This window comes from Nerophis ophidion, linkage group LG11 (genome assembly GCF_033978795.1).
Source record: "Nerophis ophidion isolate RoL-2023_Sa linkage group LG11, RoL_Noph_v1.0, whole genome shotgun sequence".
NCBI lineage: Eukaryota > Metazoa > Chordata > Actinopteri > Syngnathiformes > Syngnathidae > Nerophis > Nerophis ophidion.
In genome coordinates, this window is record NC_084621.1 from 19396964 (window position 1) to 19419373 (window position 22410).

Here is a 22410-nt window from a genome sequence, read left to right on the forward strand (position 1 = left end):
CAACATTGAAAAAACGTTGTCAAAAAGCATGTTGTTTCAACGTTGTATTTGTGTTGGTAAAAATGACCAAAATTCAACGGTCAATTTAATGTCAGAACCCATAGTCGTCAAAAAGCATGTTGTTTCAACGTTGTATTTGCGTTGTAGAATATTGGTTGGGAAATGATACAATTTCAACGGTCAAATCGACGTCAGAACCGAACATTGAAAAAACGTTGTCAAAAAGCATGTTGTTTCAACGTTGTATTTGTGTTGGAAAATGACCAAAATTCAACAGTAAAATAGACATCAGAACCCAACATTGAAAAAATGTTGTCAAAAAGCATGTTGTTTCAACGTTGTATTTGTGTTGGAAAATGACCAAAAGTCAACGTTCAATTTAATGTCAGAACCCAACATTGATTAATAGTTGTCAAAAAGCATGTTGTTTCAATGCTGTGTTTGTGTTGGTAAATTACCAAAATTCAACGGTCAAATCGACGACACAACCCAACATTGAAAAAACATTGTCAAAAAGCATGTTGTTTCAACGTTGTATTTGTGTTGGAAAATGACCAAAATTCAACAGTAAAATAGACATCAGAACCCAACATTGAAAAAATGTTGTCAAAAAGCATGTTGTTTCAACTTTGTATTTGTGGTGGAAAATGACCAAAATTCAACGGTAAAATAGACATCAGAACCCACCATTGAAAATACGTTGTCAAAAAGCATGTTGTTTCAACATTGTATTTGTGTTGGTAAATAACCAAAATTCAACGGTCAATTTAATGTCAGAACCCAACATTGAAAAAACGTCAAAAAGCATGTTGTTTCAACGTAGTATTTGTATTGGTAAATGACCAAAATTCAACGGTCAAATCGACGACACAACCCAACATTGAAAATACGTTGTCAAAAAGCATGTTGTTTCAACGTTGTGTTGGAAAATTGCCAAAATTCAACAGTAAAATAGACATCAGAACCCAACATTGAAAAAACGTTGTCAAAAAGGATGTTGTTTCAACGTTGTATTTGTGTTGGAAAATGACCAAAATTCAACGGTTAAATAGACGTCAGAACCCAACATTGAAAAAACGTTGTCAAAAAGCATGTTGTTTCAACGTTGTATTTGTGTTGGTAAAAATGACCAAAATTCAACGGTCAATTTAATGTCAGAACCCATAGTCGTCAAAAAGCATGTTGTTTCAACGTTGTATTTGCGTTGTAGAATATTGGTTGGGAAATGATACAATTTCAACGGTCAAATCGACGTCAGAACCGAACATTGAAAAAACGTTGTCAAAAAGCATGTTGTTTCAACGTTGTATTTGTGTTGGAAAATGACCAAAATTCAACAGTAAAATAGACATCAGAACCCAACATTGAAAAAATGTTGTCAAAAAGCATGTTGTTTCAACGTTGTATTTGTGTTGGAAAATGACCAAAAGTCAACGTTCAATTTAATGTCAGAACCCAACATTGATTAATAGTTGTCAAAAAGCATGTTGTTTCAATGCTGTGTTTGTGTTGGTAAATTACCAAAATTCAACGGTCAAATCGACGACACAACCCAACATTGAAAAAACATTGTCAAAAAGCATGTTGTTTCAACGTTGTATTTGTGTTGGAAAATGACCAAAATTCAACAGTAAAATAGACATCAGAACCCAACATTGAAAAAATGTTGTCAAAAAGCATGTTGTTTCAACTTTGTATTTGTGGTGGAAAATGACCAAAATTCAACGGTAAAATAGACATCAGAACCCACCATTGAAAATACGTTGTCAAAAAGCATGTTGTTTCAACATTGTATTTGTGTTGGTAAATAACCAAAATTCAACGGTCAATTTAATGTCAGAACCCAACATTGAAAAAACGTCAAAAAGCATGTTGTTTCAACGTTGTGTTGGAAAATTGCCAAAATTCAACAGTAAAATAGACATCAGAACCCAACATTGAAAAAACGTTGTCAAAAAGGATGTTGTTTCAACATTGTATTTGTGTTGGTAAATTACCAAAATTCAATGGTCAATTTAATGTCAGAACCCAACATTGATTAATAGTTGTCAAAAAGCATGTTGTTTCAATGTTGTGTTTGTGTTGGTAAATGACCAAAATTCAACGGTCAAATCGACGACACAACCCAACATTGAAAAAACGTTGTCAAAAAGCATGTTGTTTCAACATTGTATTTGTGTTGGTAAATAACCAAAATTCAATGGTCAATTTAATGTCAGAACCCAACATTGAAAAAACGTCAAAAAGCATGTTGTTTCAACGTTGTATTTGTATTGGTAAATGACCAAAATTCAACGGTCAAATCGACGACACAACCCAACATTGAAAATACGTTGTCAAAAAGCATGTTGTTTCAACGTTGTGTTGGAAAATTGCCAAAATTCAACAGTAAAATAGACATCAGAACCCAACATTGAAAAAACGTTGTCAAAAAGGATGTTGTTTCAACGTTGTATTTGTGTTGGAAAATGACCAAAATTCAACGGTTAAATAGACGTCAGAACCCAACATTGAAAAAACGTTGTCAAAAAGCATGTTGTTTCAACGTTGTATTTGTGTTGGTAAAAATGACCAAAATTCAACGGTCAATTTAATGTCAGAACCCATAGTCGTCAAAAAGCATGTTGTTTCAACGTTGTATTTGCGTTGTAGAATATTGGTTGGGAAATGATACAATTTCAACGGTCAAATCGACGTCAGAACCGAACATTGAAAAAACGTTGTCAAAAAGCATGTTGTTTCAACGTTGTATTTGTGTTGGAAAATGACCAAAATTCAACAGTAAAATAGACATCAGAACCCAACATTGAAAAAATGTTGTCAAAAAGCATGTTGTTTCAACGTTGTATTTGTGTTGGAAAATGACCAAAAGTCAACGGTCAATTTAATGTCAGAACCCAACATTGATTAATAGTTGTCAAAAAGCATGTTGTTTCAATGCTGTGTTTGTGTTGGTAAATGACCAAAATTCAACGGTCAAATCGACGACACAACCCAACATTGAAAAAACATTGTCAAAAAGCATGTTGTTTCAACGTTGTATTTGTGTTGGAAAATGACCAAAATTCAACAGTAAAATAGACATCAGAACCCAACATTGAAAAAATGTTGTCAAAAAGCATGTTGTTTCAACTTTGTATTTGTGTTGGAAAATGACCAAAATTCAACGGTAAAATAGACATCAGAACCCACCATTGAAAAAACGTTGTCAAAAAGCATGTTGTTTCAACATTGTATTTGTGTTGGTAAATAACCAAAATTCAACGGTCAATTTAATGTCAGAACCCAACATTGAAAAAACGTCAAAAAGCATGTTGTTTCAACGTTGTATTTGTATTGGTAAATGACCAAAATTCAACGGTCAAATCGACGACACAACCCAACATTGAAAATACGTTGTCAAAAAGCATGTTGTTTCAACGTTGTGTTGGAAAATTGCCAAAATTCAACAGTAAAATAGACATCAGAACCCAACATTGAAAAAACGTTGTCAAAAAGGATGTTGTTTCAACATTGTATTTGTGTTGGAAAATGACCAAAATTCAACGGTCAATTTAATGTCAGAACCCATAGTCGTCAAAAAGCATGTTGTTTCAACGTTGTATTTGCGTTGTAGAATATTGGTTGGGAAATGATACAATTTCAACGGTCAAATCGACGTCAGAACCGAACATTGAAAAAACGTTGTCAAAAAGCATGTTGTTTCAACGTTGTATTTGTGTTGGAAAATAACCAAAATTCAACGGTAAAATAGACATCAGAACCCAACATTGAAAAAACTTTGTCAAAAATTATGTTCTTCCAACGTTGTTTTTGTGTTGGAAAATGACCAAAATTCAATGGTAAAATAGACATCAGAACCCAACAATGAAAAAACGTCAAAAAGCATGTTGTTTCAACGTTCTATTTGTATTGGTAAATGACTAAAATTCAACGGTCAATTCAATGTCAGAACCCAGTCGTCAAAAAGCATGTTGTTTCAATGTTGTATTTGCGTTGTAGAATATTGGTTGGAAAATGACCAAAAAAATCAATGTTGAAATCAACGACACAACCCAACATTAATTAAACGTTGTCAAAAAACATGTTGTTTCAATGTCGTATTTGTGTTGGAAAATGACCAAAATTCAACGGTAAAATAGACATCAGCACCCAACATTGAAAAAACGTCGTGAAAAAGTATGTTGTTTCAACGTTAGGTTTGAGTTTTCAACGTTGTTTCAACGTCTGCTGCATGCAGGCTGAGTCCTTCCACCTCCATGATGTTGCTTCCATTAACGGTTTAATGGGTGTAGCTGACAACGAATGACAAGATCTGGACTGCCCGGAGTGGCTGCAACTTAGCCGACTGTCTTTGTGCGTCTCTACGTGAGCAAGCATGCCAGGAGGGATGCAACAGTAAACGTTCCGGTGGTTTGATTACCGTTTTAAATTCATGATAACCACCACCTTGAAAAATCGAAATGTTTGAAATAACTTGAAATAATCCACAAAGTCAGCACATGCAAGTATGTACAGTAAAGTACAGTAGTCAAGCCAGATCATTAATGCAATTGCCCCTCTTGCTGGTTATTATTGATAACCACCACCTTGAAAAAGAGAAATGTGAGAAATAACATGAAATAATCCACAAAGTCAGCACACGCAAGTATGTACAGTTATGTCCAGTAATTAACCCAGATCATCGATGCGATTGCTACCCTTGCCAGTTATTAATGATAACCACCACCTTGAAAAATTGAAATTTTTGAAATAACTTAAAATAATACTCATAGTCAGCACATGCAAGTATGTACAGTAAAGAACAGTAGTCAGGCCAGATCATTGATGCGATTGCTACTCCTGCTGGTTATTAATGATAACCACCACCTTGAAAAAGAGAAATGTGTGAAATAACATGAAAGAATCCACAAAGTCAGCACATGCAAGTATGTACAGTCATGCCTGGTAGTCTAGCCAGATCATTGTTGCGATTGCTACTCCTACTGGTTATTAATGATAACCACCACTTTGAAAAAGACACATTTGTGAAATAACATGAAATAATACACAAAGTCAGCACATGCAAGTATGTACAGTAAAGTACAGTAGTCAAGCCGGATCATTGATGCGATTGCTACTCCTGCTGGTTATTAATGATAACCACCACCTTGAAAAAGAGAAATGTGGGAAATAACATGAAATAATCCACAAAGTCAGCACATACAAGTATGTACAGTCATGCCTGGTAGTCTAGCCAGATCATTGATGCGATTGCTACTCCTACTGGTTATTAATGATAACCACCACCTTGAAAAATGGAAATTTTGGAAATAACTTGAAATAATACTCATAGTCCGCACATGCCAGTATGTACAGTAAGGTACAGTAGTCAAGCCAGATCATTAATGCAATTGCCCCTCTTGCTGGTTATTATTGATAACCACCACCTTGAAAAGGAGAAATGTGTGAAATAACATGAAATAATCCACAAAGTCAGCACAGGCAAGTATGTACAGTTATGTCCAGTAATTAACCCAGATCATTGATGCGATTGCTACTCTTGCCGGTTATTAATGATAACCACCACCTTGAAAAATGGAAATTTTGGAAATAACTTGAAATAATACTCATAGTCCGCACATGCCAGTATGTACAGTAAGGTACAGTAGTCAAGCCAGATCATTGATGCGATTGCTACTCCTGCTGGTTATTAATGATAACCACCACCTTGAAAAAGAGAAGTGTGTGAAATAACATTAAATAATCCACTAAGTCAGCAAATGCAAGTACTGTATGTACAGTTATGTCCAGTAATCAACCCAGATCAATGATGTGATTGCTTATCCTGCCGGTTATTATTGATAACCACCACCTTGAAAAAGGGAAATGTGTCAAATAACATGAAATAATCCACAAAGTCAGCACATGCAAGTATGTACAGTCATGCCTGATAGTCAAGTCAGATTATTGATGCGATTGCCACTCCTGCTGGTTATTAATGATAACCACCACCTTGTAAAAGAGAATTGTGTGAAATAACATGAAGTAATCCACAAAGTCAGCAAATGCAAGTACTGTATGTACAGTTATGTCCAGTAATCTCTCCGGATCATTGATGCGATTGCTACTCCTGCCGGTTATCAGTGATAACCACCACCTTGAAAAAGAGAAATGTTTGAAATAATCCACAAAGTCAGCAAATGCAAGTACTGTATGTACAGTTATGCCCGGTAGTCAAGCCAGATGATTGATGCAATTGCTACTCCTGCCGGTTATTAATGATAACCACCAACTTGAAAAATAAAAATGTGTGAAATAACATCCATAAAGTCAGCACATACAAGTATGTACAGTTATGTCCAACAATCAACCCAGATCATTGATATGATTGCTACTCCTGCCCGTTATTATTGATAACCACCACCTTTAAAAAAAAAGGAGTGAAATAAATTAAAATAATCCACAAATTCAGCAAATGCAAGTATGTACAGTTATGCCCAGTAGTCAAGTCGGATCATTGATGTGATTCCTCCTCCCCCTGCCGGTTATTAATGATAACCACCACCTTAAAAAAAAAGAGTGAAATAAATTGAAATAATCCACAAAGTCAGCACATGTAAGTATGTACAGTTATGCCCAGTAGTCAAGTTGGATCATTGATGCGATCCCTCCTCCCCCTGCCGGTTATTAATAATAACCACCACCTTAAAAAAAAAAGAGTGAAATAAATTGAAATAATCCACAAAGTCAGCACATGCAAGTATGTACAGTTATGCCCAGTAGTCAAGTCGGATCATTGATGCGATCCCTCCTCCCCCTGCCAGTTATTAATGATAACCACCACCTTAAAAAAAAATGTGTGAAATAAATTGAAATAATCCACAAAGTCAGCACATGCAAGTATGTACAGTTATGCCCAGTAGTATAGTCTGATCATTGATGCGATCCCTCCTCCCCCTGCCGGTTATTAATGATAACCACCACTTTAAAAAAAAATGTGTGAAATAAATTGAAATAATCCACAAAGTCAGCACATGCAAGTATGTACAGTTATGCCCAGTAGTCAAGTCGGATCATTGATGCGATTCCTCCTCCCCCTGCCGGTTATTAATGATAACCACCACCTTAAAAAAAAATGTGTGAAATAAATTGAAATAATCCACAAAGTCAGCACATGCAAGTATGTACAGTTATGCCCAGTCAAGTCGGATCATTGATGCGATCCCTCCTCCAACTGCAGGTTATTAATGATAACCACCACCTTGAGAAATAAAAATATGGGAAATAACTTGAAATAATCCGCAAAGTCAGCAAATGCTAGTATGTACATTTATGTCCAGTAATTGACCCAGATCTTTGATGCGATTGCTACTCCTGCTGGTTATTAACGATAACCACCACCTTGAAAGAAAAAATATGTGAAATAAATTGCAAGTATGTAACATTATGCCCGGTAGTCAAGTCAGATCATTGATGCGATCCCTCCTCCCCCTGCCGGTTATTAATGATAACCACCACCTTGCACAGTCCACTTAAGTAATCCACAACCTCAAAGTACGTTTGCTCACGCAGAGGCTGCTCATTCCCGCGAACGCTCCTCCCGCCAGTTCTTACTGACAGCCCCCGCCTTCAACGTTAGCACCTTAGCCCCCTCTCCCCCCGCAGGGGAAGTGGTGGTGTGACGCGGTGTGACAAAGTCTGCGTTTCCCAGGGGACCGGCGCTGGCACGTCCGGGATGTTCCACAGGAGGTCCGTAGCAAAGTCTGTCGAGTCCCACAAGCCATAGCCCTCACACTTTTCTACATGCTTGACCTGATTTGTGGCAGTATTGTATTTTGTATCGCTAGTACAATCAGGAAAAAAATTATATATATATATATATATATATATATATATATATATATATATATATATATATATATATATATATATATATATATATATATTAATATATATATATTTTCATTTGAGAACATGCTGTGTTAGTATTTGATGAGGTGTACAGTACCGACATGTTGTTGTCACGGCGACACTGATACCTTTGGGTACGCACAAAGTCTCTTTTGGTCTGCGCACCATTCCTCTTTTCATTTGAAACTACGCAAAGAAGAAAAATCACCTTTTTTTTTCGGTAAAACCAAATAAATGTTAATATAGAGATTTGCTCATACGTATGTTTGTTACATTAAATAAAATATAAACACCCGGAAGTAGGTTTACGTTCCGGCAGGTGAACATGGGAAAATAAGTACCGCCCACTGACCAATCAGAGGTCGGAGCCGGTGAAGTGGCCCGCCCACTGACCAATGTTTACCTGCAAGTTCATGGGGGGCATCAAGAAGTATCAAATGGCGTGGCGAAAATTCAGTTAATACACTTAATATTTTATATATATATATATATATATATATATATATATATATATATATATATATATATATATATTTATAATTACATAATACATATGAATTATATATATAAATATATATATATATTTTTCTTATGTTTTCTCTTCTATGTATATCTTATATATCTATATATGCATGCATATGTTTCATACATATATATTTATTTATATATGCAAATATATATCATATATATAAACATATTCATTCATAAGAAAAAATGTATACAGTATGATTTTATACTGTATATATTATTATATATACATGTATATTATATTATTTTGTATCATATATATGTTTTTCTTATATCATATATAAATATATATATTTATATATATATGTATAATACAAGAAATATGAAAAAATATATACATACATACATTTTTCTATCCTGTATTATTATTATTTTTTCTTATATTATATACTTATATTATATAATTAAATGTATATAATATTAAAATATATACTATACTGTATATATATTTTTTAAATTACAAAATACATATATATTCCATATTTTTTTTTCTTATGTCTTCTCTTCTGTGTATATATCTTATATTTCTATATATTTTATACATTTATATTTATTTATATATGCAAATATATATCATACATATAAATATATACATATATAAGAAAAAATATGTATATAAGAATGTAATGTATATATATATATATATATATATATATATATATATATATATATGTATATATATATATTTTTTTTTTTATATATATATGTATATATATATATTTTTTTGTATATGTATATATATAATATACAATGTATTTTTTAATACTGTATATATTATTTTGTATTATATATATGTTTTTCTTATATTATATACATATATAAAATAAAACATATATATATAATATAAGAAATATTAAAAAATATATAAAATATATACATATATATATATAGTATTTAATGTATAAATTATTTTATATTATACATTTTTTTCTTATATTATATACTTATATAGAATAAAAATATACATAATATTAAGATATATACTATACATATACACGCACAATATATATATTATATTTAAAATTTATTCACATTAAATATTATACTTAAGTTATATGTACAACTTAAAAAACAAGTTGCTAATTGTTGTTTTGTGTTGGTTTCAAATGAAAAAAGCAAATGAAGCAATGATACTCAGATTATTGTACTTTTACTTATTGGATTTTTGTTTCATGAATGGAAATTGAAAAAAATAATTATTGGTTTACTTGAATTTCGTTTTGAAATAAAAAAAATTTTAAAAAACAAAGCGTTCTTTTTTTTTTCCAGTGTCGAAAATGTGTGTTTTGATATTTGTTGTTTGGCAATAATGAAAAGAATCAGTCGGCAGAAACAAGAAAAAAAAAATAACTCAAATATTAAAACGTATAAAAGGGAAACATTCCAGTCTAGTTTAGATTTTAGTTGTGTGTTTGCTGTGTTGTGTTGATATTGTTGTGGCTCAGCACACACACAGCCGTTGTGTAACAAGAGCTGTAACAGTCAGAGCTGGCTGACACAATATCAACCAATATTGATACTTTTATAACCTTTGAACAACAGGAGCAGAAGAAACATGCAAGTTACAGCTGTGCTCTAAAGGGTGAGCGCGGGTGTAATATTAGCGGTCTTGCCTTGCATCCTTTACAGAGCGCACTGGTCTGACTACGGTCCCTTTTGAAAACAACCAAAAAAGTGACTTTTCCTCTTTGTTACACAATTTCTTCAGTTTGACTTTCCACCAATCAGGGATCACTTCCTGTGTTGTCGGGTCACCAGAGAGCGAGGGCCTTTGTTCATGCAACCAACATTATCACAATTTCAGGAGGGTTAAAACCAATAAAAATCAGTTCCCGGTGGCTTATTTTATTTTTCGAAGTTTTTTTCAAAATTTTACCCATCATGGAACATCACGAAAAAAGGCTTTAAAGTGCCTGATTTTCGCTATCTGTGAAGCCACCGTCCATTTTCTTGTGACGTCATCCAGTGACGCCAATACAAACATCGTTGGAAATGTATCTGCAGGATATCCATACATCTCTGTGCCATGTCTGCCTTAGCATCGCCGGTAAAATCTGCATACCAAACGATCGGGACTTTCGCATCTTGTGACACTGGAGCAACTTAAATCCGTCGATTGGTAAGTGTTTGTTTGGCATTAAATGTGGGTGGAGGGAAACGCTGAATGCAAATATGGCTACAAATGTACATACAGCTAGCCTAAATAACATGTTAGCATCGATTAGCTGGCAGTCATGCCGCAACCAAATATGTCTGATTAGCACATAAGTCAATAACATCAACAAAACTCACCTTTGTGATTTCATTGTTCTAAAGCTTGTGCGTGTGTTAGCATGATAAGTTTTTCTTCTTGCCAATTTTGCAGTTTTACACCTCAGAGTCATAAAAATTGGTGCTTGACACATGCTAGGTGTTAGCATGCCATGGTTAGCATGCTAGCTTTCTAACATTAGCATGTGAACTTTTTTGCTAAGGTTTTCAATTGTACGCCTCAGATTCCCATAACATTGTTCGTGACACATGCTAAGAGTTAGCATGTCACGGTTAGTTTGCTAGCTTGCTAACATAAGCATGTGACCTTTTTTTCCCCAAATTTAATAACATGCCTCCTCAGTAGAAGCATTTAAGTCTCACCTTAAAACTCATTTGTATACTCTAGCCTTTAAATAGACTCCCTTTTTAGACCAGTTGATCTGCCGTTTCTTTTCTTTTTCTTCTATGTCCCACTCTCTCTTGTGGAGGAGGTCCGGTCCGATCCGGTGGCCATGTACTGCTCGCCTGTGTATCGGCTGGGGACATCTCTGCGCTGCTGATCCGCCTCCGCTTGGGATGGTTTCCTGCTGGCTCCGCTGTGAACGGGACTCTCGCTGCTGTGTTGGATCCGCTTTGGACTGGACTCTCGCGACTGTGTTGGATCCATTGTGGATTGAACTTTCACAGTATCATGTTAGACCCGCTCGACATCCATTGCTTTCCTCCTCTCTAAGGTTCTCATAGTCTTCATTGTCACCGACGTCCCACTGGGTCATTATTGTCACCGATGTCCCACTGGGTGTGAGTTTTCCTTGCCCTTATGTTGGCCTACCGAGGATGTCGTGGTGGTCTGTGCAGCCCTTTGAGACACTAGTGATTTAGGGCTATATAAGTAAACATTGATTGATTGATTGATTGAAAGTCATATAATTTGGTGAGTGACACATTCAAAGTGTTAGCATGTTACGGTTAGCATGCTAGCTTGCTAGCATTAGCCCGTTAACGTTTTTGCCAATTTTTTAACCGTGCACCTCAGAGTCATATAACTTGACACATGCTAAGTGTTACCATTTTAGGGTTGGCATGCTAGCTTGCTAACATTAGCATGTGAACTTTTTTGCCATTTTTTTAACCTTACACCTCAGAGTCATGTAACTTGGTCCGTGACACATGGTAATTGTTAGCAAGCCATTTTTTTTTTTTTGCCAAATGTGCCATCGTACACTTATGAGCAGGGGTCACCAGCATTTTTGAAACCAAGAGCTATTTCTTGGGTACTGATTAATGCGAAAGGCTACCAGTTTGATACACACTTACATAAATGCCAGAAATAGCCAATTTGCTCAACTTACCTGTAAAAAATAAATCTACATTATATATATATATATATATATATATATATATATATATATATATATATAAATATATATAAAAATCGGTATTTCCGTCGTACATTTTTTTTCCTTTCACAGAAGGTTTTTTTGGTAGAGAATAAATTATGAAAAAAAAAGACTTAATTGAACGGTTTAAAAGAGGAGAAAACAGGAAAAAAATTTAAATTTGAAAAATAGTTTATCTTCAATTTCGACCCTTTAAAATTCCAAATTCAACCGAAAAAAAGAAGAGAAAACTAGCTCATTCAAATCTTTTTGACAAAAATTTAAAAAAGAATTTATGGAACATCATTAGGAATTTTTCCTGATTTAGTTTAATTTTAGAATTTTGATGACATGTTTTAAATAGGTTAAAATCCAATCTGCACTTTGTTAGAATTTATAACAAATTTGACCAAGCTATATTTCTACTGTAACAAAGACAAATCATTATTTCTTCTAGATTTTCCAGAACAAAAATGTTCTAAGAAATTCAAAAAACTTTGAAAAAAGATTAAATTTGATTCTAAAGATTTTCTAGATTTGCCAGAATATTTTTTTTTAATTTTAATAATAATAAGTTTGAAGAAATATTTCACAAATATTCTTCGTCGGGAAAAAAGAAGCTAAAATGAAGAATAAATTAAAAAATATTTATTATTCTTTACAATAAAAAAATTAAATTTACTTGAATATTGATATAAATTATCAGGAAAGAAGAGGAAGGAATTTAAAATGTATAAAGGTATATGTGTTTAAAAATCCTAAAATCATTTTTAAGGTTGTATTTTTTCTCTAAAATTATCTTTCTGAAAGTTTTAAGAAGCAAAGTAAAAAAATAAATGAATTTATTTAAACAAGTGAAGACCAAGTCTTTAAAATATTTTCTTGGATTTTCAAACTCTATTTGAGTTATGTCTCTCTTAGAATTTAAAATGTCGAGCAAAGCGAGACCAGCTTGCTAGTAAATAAATACAATTTAAAAAATAGAGGCAGCTCACTGGTAAGTGCTGCTATTTGAGCTATTTGCTTTAGAGTCATATAAGTAAGCCAATTCAAAACGGCCATGTCGCTTCAGCGTTAATTGAAATATGGACCAAAACGCAAAAAATGAGCAAAAAATATGAAACAAATAAGGTTTTTTAGACATTATGTTTTTAGGAAAAATGTTTGTCAACAATATGAACTTAAATCGTACTGTTGTTAAATAAATACAGTCATAATTATATCACCATGGCAACTTTGGAAGTGCAGCTAAATGAGCAACTATCTCTATGGGCTTTTGAATGAGAGAAAAAAACAAAACAAAACCCTGCAACAAAGTAATATTTTGACGATTATTTCCATTCCTGACTAGGAGTTTCAGTCATCTTCATCGCCATCATCACTTTCCCTCCAACACACTTAAGAATTCAGAGCGATACAAGTCGCAGTGATTCACATCCGTGTGATTGAAATGACTGAATGAATAAAAAAAAGGCAGGCTGGGGTCTCAGAGCCACATTTTTGTTCTCTTTGCCAAATAAATCTCTGCATTTTGTTTATAACTGCAAGAAATACACATTGTCACACATGAACATTATGAACAAATTCCAAAAGGCTAACAAGCTAAGCTAAGCTACGTCGTTAGCTAAACCAACTAGCATCAGCGATACAAAGTTAGCACTTTAATAGTTAGCACAATTCTAAGCCAGCAGTTTTGAATGCCTACATGTACAAGAGTTAAACCCACAAGCATAATTTGAACATTCTAAAATTCTCGTGGAAATTTTAACAGGCCTGTCGTCAGTGCCATGAACCTCCGGTCGGGGGTTAATTGACACTAAAAAGCTCGCATAAAATGTTTGAGTATGTTATAGCAGGGTGTCAGGTTCAAACACTGATTACATTTATTAAACAAGACAAGAAGCAAGGAATGAAACCAAGACAGAATTCAATTTGGCTCAATGAGGAGAGACCTACTCAGTGGCCTAGTGGTTAGAGTGTCCGCCCTGAGATCGGTAGGTCGTGAGTTCAAACCCCGGCCGAGTCATACCAAAGACTATAACAATGGGACCTGTTACCTCCCTGCTTGGCACCCAGGATTAAGGGCTGGAATTGGGGTTTAAATCACTGGGCGCGGCACCGCTTCTGCCCAATGCTCCCCTCACCTCCCAGGGGGTGATCAAGGGTGATGGGTCAAATGCAGAGAATAATTTCGCCACATCTAGTATGTGTATGACAATCATTGGTACTTTAACTTTAACGCGTACACCTGTACCCTTGTACAGTGTTTCAAGCTCTGACGAAAGATTGTGGGCCTCCTCTTTTATTTGGACATTCCCTGATTACGTGGCAACAACTGTTTTTAAGGGAGTGGCGGTCATAAACATCCATTGCCTTTGTTACAAAACAGTTCAAAGAAAAGGTCGTAATCCTGCTTCCTCTCCGCTTTGTAGTTCTCGAGTCAAGACAAAATCTTTCTGTGGATTACAACACAAAAAAAAAAGAAACAGAACGCCTTCATGTTGCTTCCTGTCCTACACAGTGGAGTTTTACAAGCCATCTTCTGGGGGGCGGTTTAGCTCGGTTGGTAAAGTGGCCGTGTCAGGAACTTGACGGTTGCAGGTTCAATTCCCGCTTCTGCCAACCTAGTCACTGCCGTTGTGTCCTTGGGCAAGACACTTTACCCACCTGCTTCGAGTGCCACCCCCACTGGTTTGAATGTAACTCAGATATTGGGTTTCACTATGTAAAGCGCTTTGAGTCACTAGAGAAAAAGCGCTATATAAATATAATTCACTTCACTTCACTTCTTGGTAGGATCAAAGACTTTTGTCCTCTCGCCGGGAACTCACGGCAACACAAAGTTTTGTGATAACTTAGATACAACTCTTCTGACGCAGGGACAGTTAGTAAACTTGCAAGATGAATATGTCTCAAAATCAATGATTTTTTAAAGTTTAAGATAGATCATTATTATTATTATTATTTCAAACTCAATTTTGCATGTCACTATAAAGTTATATAAGCCTTAATTGTTAAATATTCAATGAAAAACTTTTTTGGGGTCCCTACTAAAAAGTTAATTTGTTCAACCTCGACCCACGGCTTTGTTCAGTTTTAAATTTGTGCCCACTCTGTATTTGAGTTTGACACCCCTGGTTTATAGGAATAAGAAGCTAACAAAAAACATTAAAATGCTAGTGTTAGCACGCTAAAACAAGATGAGTTAGCATACTTAAAAGATGGTGTCGAGTGTACAAATCCATGATCTTTAGGCAAACAAAAAAAACACGTCTCCTTCTCTTGTTGTGCTCAAATTAGGGATGTACTTTTAAAGATACTGACCGAATTCCGGTACTACCGGGTACCGATTCACGAGAAATCCAACGATACCATATTTTGATACAATTGCCGCACGTGACGATTTCAACACCTCCATATTTGGTTATAAAAACTACGACAAATATGCAAGTTACAATCAAACAGCTGTTGTAACATAAGTGCAATTCTTACAGCATAAACACTTTGTAGGACTCAACTAAAGACGAGACTGGCACATCTACAAAACCCAGTTTCCATATGAGTTGGGAAATTGTGTTGGATGTAAATAAAAACAGAATACAATGATTTGCAGATCATTTTCAACCCATATTCAGTTGAATGCACTACAAAGACAACATATTTGATGTTCAAACTGATAAACATTAACTTTAGAATTTGATGCCAGCAACACGTGACAAAGAAGTTGGGAAAGGTGGCGATAAATACTGATAAAGTTGAGGAATGCTCATCAAACACTTATATGGAACATCCCACAGGTGTGCAGGCTAATTGGGAACAGGTGGGTGCCATGATTGGGTATAAACACAGCTTCCTAGAAATGCTAAGTAATTCACAAACAAGGATGGGGTGAGGGTCACCACTTTGTAAGCAAATTGTCGAACAGTTTTAGAACAACATTTCTCAACGAGCTATTGCAAGGAATTTAGGGATTTTACCATCTACGGTCCGTAAAATCATCAAAAGGTTCAGAGAATGTGGAGAAATCACTGCACGTAAGCGATGATATTACGGACCTTTGATCCCTCAGGTGGCACTGCACCAAAAACCGACATCAGTGTGTAAAGGATATCACCACATGGGCTCAGGAACACTTCATAAAACCACTGTCAGGAACTACAGTTGGCCGCTACATCTGTAAGTGCAAGTTAAAACTCTACTATGCAAAGCCACAGCCATTTATCAACAACACCCAGAAACGCCGCCGGCTCCGCTGGGCCTGAGCTCATCCAAGATAGACTGACGCATATTGGAAAGGTGTTCTGTGGTGTGACGAGTCCACATTTCAAATTGTATTTGGAAACAGAGGACGTGGTGTCCTCCGGAACAAAGAGGAAAATAACCATCCGGATTGTTATAGGCGCAAAGTTCAAAAGCCAGCATCTGTGATGGTATGGGGGTGTATTAGTGCCCAAGGCATGGGTAACTTACACATCTGTGAAGGCACCATTAATGCTGAATGGTCCATACAAGTTTTGGAGCAACATATGTTGTCATCCAAGCAACGTTATCATGGACGCCCCTGCTTATTTCAGCAAAACAATGCCAAGCCACGATTTACAACAGCGTGGCTTCGTAGTAAAAGAGTGCGGGTACTTTCCTGGCCCGCCTGCAGTCCAGACCTGTCTCCCATGGAAAATGTGTGGTGCATTATGAAGCGTAAAATACGACAGCGGAGACCCCGGACTGTTGAACGACTAAAGCGCTACATAAAACAAGAATGGGAAAGAATTTCACTTTCAAAGCTTCAACAATTAGTTTCCTCAGTTCCCAAAGGTTTATTGAGTGTTGTTAAAAGAAAAGGTGATGTAACACAGTGGTGGACATGCCCTTTCCCAACTACTTTGGCATGTGTTGCAGCCATGAAATTCTAAGTTAATTATTATTTACAGAAAAACAATAAAGTTTATGAGTTCGAACATCAAATATCTTGTCTTTGTAGTGCATTCAACTGAATATGGCTTGAAAAGGATTTGCAAATCATTGTTTATATTTACATCCAACACAATTTCCCAACTCAAATGGAAACGGGGTTTGTAACTTAACGGCAAAAACTACTTCCTGTCGAGGCAACACATTTTAGTTTACATACTAGGTAGGTCTTTATTGTCATTGCAACAAGTACAACGAAACTTTGTTTTCAGCACAAACCTGTTCAAGATTACACAAACAAACAGTGTACAGGGTTACAGAACAAGAACGCTGATGGGTCGCCATAAGGCACCCCGTAAAAGATGGGAAAAAGGTCAACGCTGGGGAAGGATGAGTAAAAAAATACAATCCAGACTGGGCTCCTAAGGGGAAAAAAACCTCCATAGCAAAGGTCATAAACATATTACAACATACATCTCGAGATATCTAGCAACAGAGGGAAGGTAGTTCAAGGTCATGGTGGTAGGCCGCAGCTCTCAGGCGCTGACTATCCATTCATCACCCCTACGGGATTTGCGTCGAGGGTGTTGGATTGGGGGACAGGGGGGTGTATGTGTGGCGTATATTTTTTTTTTGTGTGTGTGTGTATACGCCCATAGCGTGTCTCTGTTCCGCGGCCTTGATGTATTTGCTGTCGCTAGTCCAAAGTTCACAACAACAGGTGTGTGTCCATGAGAGACAAAAAAGGGAGTTTGTTGTGTCTTCGCTGCAGCGATCTTCGGGAGAGTCTCGAAGCCAGGGAAACAATCCAAGTTAGATTGATTTGTATGCGAGTGAAAATAAAAAAAATTTTTCACTCTAAAATTGTCTATGACTGGTCCTCAAAAACTGCGGGGTAGACAGTCCGATGTAATCCACAGTTCTTCCCGCATCCTCCAATCATTTGTGGCAGCTTTGTGGTACTTTGAAGACTGCCAGCAACTTCCAATTTGTCGACAAACCAAAGCAACAGCAGGTTCCCCCAAACCCAAGATCTTGTCAATTTTGTTGAGGCCAGTTAAATAGTTCCAATGTTTAGATTTGGAGAGCAGTGCAAAAAGAGGCAACAAGAAAGTTAAAGACAAGACAAAAAAAAGAAGCAAGCAGGAGAGGAAAGGGGAGCGTCCACCCTCGGCGAGTGCCATCTAGCGTCCTGAAATTGCAACTACGTGCAAAGTCTCCGGTATAATACTTGCAAAAGATCTTTGGAAGTGTAAGAAAGCAAGTAGTAACCGTTAAAAGTTTTTAATTAATAAACAAATTAACATTTAGTAACACATGAAGTAGTTGTGTGGTAATAACAGAAGTAGCCATTAGCGTGGTAACATTAGCATGCCAACAGCATGTGTCAAGTACCAAATTATATAACTCTGAGGTTATATAACTCTGCAAAATTGGCTGAAAACGTTAGCACGCTAATGTTAACATGGTAGCACACTAACAGCTAGCATGTGTCAAGTACCAAGTTATATGGATATGAGGGATACAACTGCACAATTAGCAAAAAAAATTAAAAATGTAACATGTTAGCATGCTATTGTTAACATGCAAACAGCTGGCATGTTTCACGTACCAACTTATATGACCTTGCGGCGTAAGGTTGCAAAATTGGCAAAAAAAAAATGCAACATGTTAGCATAATATTTTTAACATGCTAGCTGCTAGTATTTGTCAAGTACCCAGTTAAATTACTCTTGAGGGGAAAAGCTAGCATGCTAACGTTAGCGTGAGTCAACATGTGTCCAATTCCAAGTTATCTGACTCTGAGGTATATGGCTGCCAAATTGGCTAATTTGTTACTATGCTACTGTTAGCATTTTGACGTGATAACGTTAGCATGCTAACGACTAACATGTTTCATGTACAAATTATAAGACTCCGCGGCGTACGGCTGCAAAATTGGCTAAAAATGTTAAGATGAAATGTTAGCATTTTGACGTGATAACGTTAGCATGCTAACGACTAGCATGTTTCATGTACAAATTATATGACTCCGCGGCGTACGGCTGCAAAATTGGCTAAAAATGTTAAGATGAAATGTTAGCATGCTGGCATGATAACATTAGCATGCTAACAGCTAGCATGTGTCAAGTACCAAGTTATACAACTCTGAGGTTATAAATCTCTGTAAAAATAGCTTAAAAAGTTAGCATGCTAACAGCTAGAATGTATGAAGTGCCACCAAGTTGTATGGATCCGAAGGATACACCATCGCACTTAGCATAAAAAAACATTAACATTTTGGCATGCTAACGTTAACATGCAAACAGCTAGCATTTGTCAAGAAACCAGTTAAATGACTCATGAGGGGCACAGCTAGCATGCTAACGTTAGCATGATAAACGTCAACATGTGTCCAATGCCAGGTTGTCTAACTCTGGAGGTGCACGGTCACAAAATTGGCAGGAAAAAGTGAATATTCTAATGTTAGCATGTTGACGTTCTAATGTATTTATTTATTTTAGTTTGACGGCATTTTTATTTTTTCAGAATTTAACCATTTCACATGTTTTACAATATAAAAAACTATGAAAGTTTAAAAACGTATGCAATTTAATGATTTACATGTATTTATTTAAAATATATTGGTACTTTATTGACACAATTTTTTCCAGGCATTGGCTGGCCATTTAAATGTCGTGGCGGGCCAGATCTGGCCCGGGGGCCTTGAGTTTGATACCTTTGTTGTACGTAAATAAAATATAATCATAAAATACAACTACATGCATACATTATTTGTTGTTATAACCTCAATAAAAAAACGAGTTTGACACCCCCTGCGCGGTGGAAACATGCCTTTCTAAGTCATTGTCGTGTTAGTACGCCTCGCACAATGCCTGACACAAAATGAACGCAGATAATGTTAGAAAAAAGATGACGGGTTTTTACAAAACTTTTGTTTTGAAGGGGTGATTGCCAACTTCCTGTTGATTTTTGCTGAAGCATGTCAATTATTAAAATGTAGGTCAAAGTGAGACCTACATAGAGGTTTTTGTTTCATGTCTTTCCGACATTCCTACCGGAAGTTACAAGCAGTTTTGTCTGTGTTTTCTTCCTAGGAGCAGTTTTGTCTGTATTTTATTCCTAGAGGGCGCTAGAGCGCAATTTTGAGTTTTGGGGTTTGGTTTTTTATTAGATCGCAATTTTCGCCAGTCCTGATGTGTGTGTCCAGTTTGGTGAGTTTTGAAGCATTTTATGGGGGTCAAAATACAGCTCAAAGAGGCAAAAATTATATTTTTTAGGAAACTTTTGTTTTGAAGGGTTTTTTTCCAACTTCCTGTTGATTTTTGCTGAAGGAAGTCAGTGCATGAAATCTAAGTCTAAGTCAGACCTACATAGGGGTGGTTTGTTTCATGCCTCTATGACATTCCTAACGGAAGTTACAAGCAGTTTTGTCTGTTTTTTCCTAGGGGGCGCTAGAGCGCAATTTTTAGTTTTGGATTTTTTATTTTTTAATAGATCGCAATTTTTGCCAGTGCTGATGTGTGTGTCCAGTTTGGTGAGTTATGAAGCATTTTGAGGGGGTCAAATTACAGCTCAAAGAGGCAAAAATGATATTTTTTTAGGAAACTTTTGTTTTGAAGTGGTTTTTGCCAACTTCCTGTTGATTTTTGCTGAAGGAAGTCAGTGCATGAAATCTAAGTCTAAGTCAGACCTACATAGGGGTGGTTTGTTTCATGCCTCCATGACATTCCTAACGGAAGTTACAAGCAGTTTTTTCTGTGTTTTTTCCTTGGGGGCACTAGAGCGCAATTTTGAGTTTTGGGTTTTTTATTTTTCATTAGATCGCAATTTTCGCTAGTCCTGATGTGTGTGTAAAATTTGGTGAGTTTTGAAGCATTTTAAAGGGGTCAAATTACAGCTCAAAGAGACAAAAATGACATTTTTTAGGAAACTTTGGTTTTTGAAGGGGTTTTTGCCAACTTCCTGTTGATTTTTGCTAAAGGAAGTTAGTGTATGAAATCTAAGTCTGAGTCAGACCTACATAAATGTTTTTGTTTCATGTCTCCATAACATTCCTGACGTAAGTTACAAGCAGTTTTGTCTGTGTTTTTTCCTAGGGGGCGCTATAGCGCAATTTTTTAGTTTTGGGGTTTGTTTTTTCATTAGATGGCAATTTTTGCCAGTCCTGATGTGTGTGTAAAATTTGGTGAGTTTTGAAGCATTTTAAGGGGGTCAAATTAGAACTCAAAAATGACATTTTTTAGGAAACTTTTGTTTTGAAGGGTTTTTTGCCAACTTCCTGTTGACTTTTGCTGAATGAAGTCAGTGTATGACCTACATAGAGGTTTTTGTTTCATGTCTCTACGACCTTCCTAACGGAAATTACACACAGTTTTGTCTGTGTTTTTTCCTAGGGGGCGCTAGAGCGCAATTTTGAGTTTTTTTATTTATTTTTTATTAGATCGCAATTTTCGCCAGTCCTGATGTGTGTGTCCAGTTTGGTGAGTTTTGAAGCATTTAAGGGGGTCAAATTACAGCTCAAAGAGGCAAAAATGACATTTTTTTTTAGGAAACTTTTGTTTTGAAGGGGTTTTTGCCAACTTCCTGTTGATTTTTTCTGAAGGAAGTCAGTGTATGAAATCTAGGTCTAAGTCAGACCTACATAGAGGTTTTTGTTTCATGTCTCTACGACATTCCTACTGGAAGCAATCTTTTTGCAAATTGCTTCCAGCTATATATTTTAATAATATGTGGTGCAAATTTTGCAAATCAATGGGGGCAAATACATTTTTTTGGTGTCAAAATAATTTATTAAATACTTATGCAAATCTATTCATTTGTAGTCGGGACAATATAACTGAGTATTGCCCTCAAATCAGTCCAACCCTAACCCTAACCACTATACAGTGTACATCCACGACTAAACTACAGACTAAACTACTACCACAACTTGGTTTACTATTTATGACATATAATTATGTAGGGTTACTGAGTAACCATCCACAAAATCTCATCTTAAATCTCGTCTTGCGATATGCAAAATGCTTGCGCACAATGGAAATGATATATAATTTCCAAAGTGCGCGAGTTTGGTGAAATGCTTACAACAGTTACAAGCAGTTTTGTATGTGTTTTTTCCTAGGGGGCGCTAGAGCGCAATTTTGAGGTTTGGGGTTTGTTTTTTTTATTAGATGGCAATTTTTGCCAGTCCTGATGTGTGTGTAAAATTTAGTGAGTTTTGAAGCATGTTAAGGGGTTCAAATTATAGCTCGGCGTTTCTGGATGTTGTTGATAAATGGCTTTCGCTTTGCATAGTAGAGCTTTATCTTGCACTTTGAAGCATTTTACGGGGGTCAAATTACAGTTCGAAGAGGCGGCGGAATAATAATAAAGAATAATAATAATAATAAAACCTTAGAAATACAATAGGGTCCTCCGTCCCAAAGGGACATTCGGTACCTAA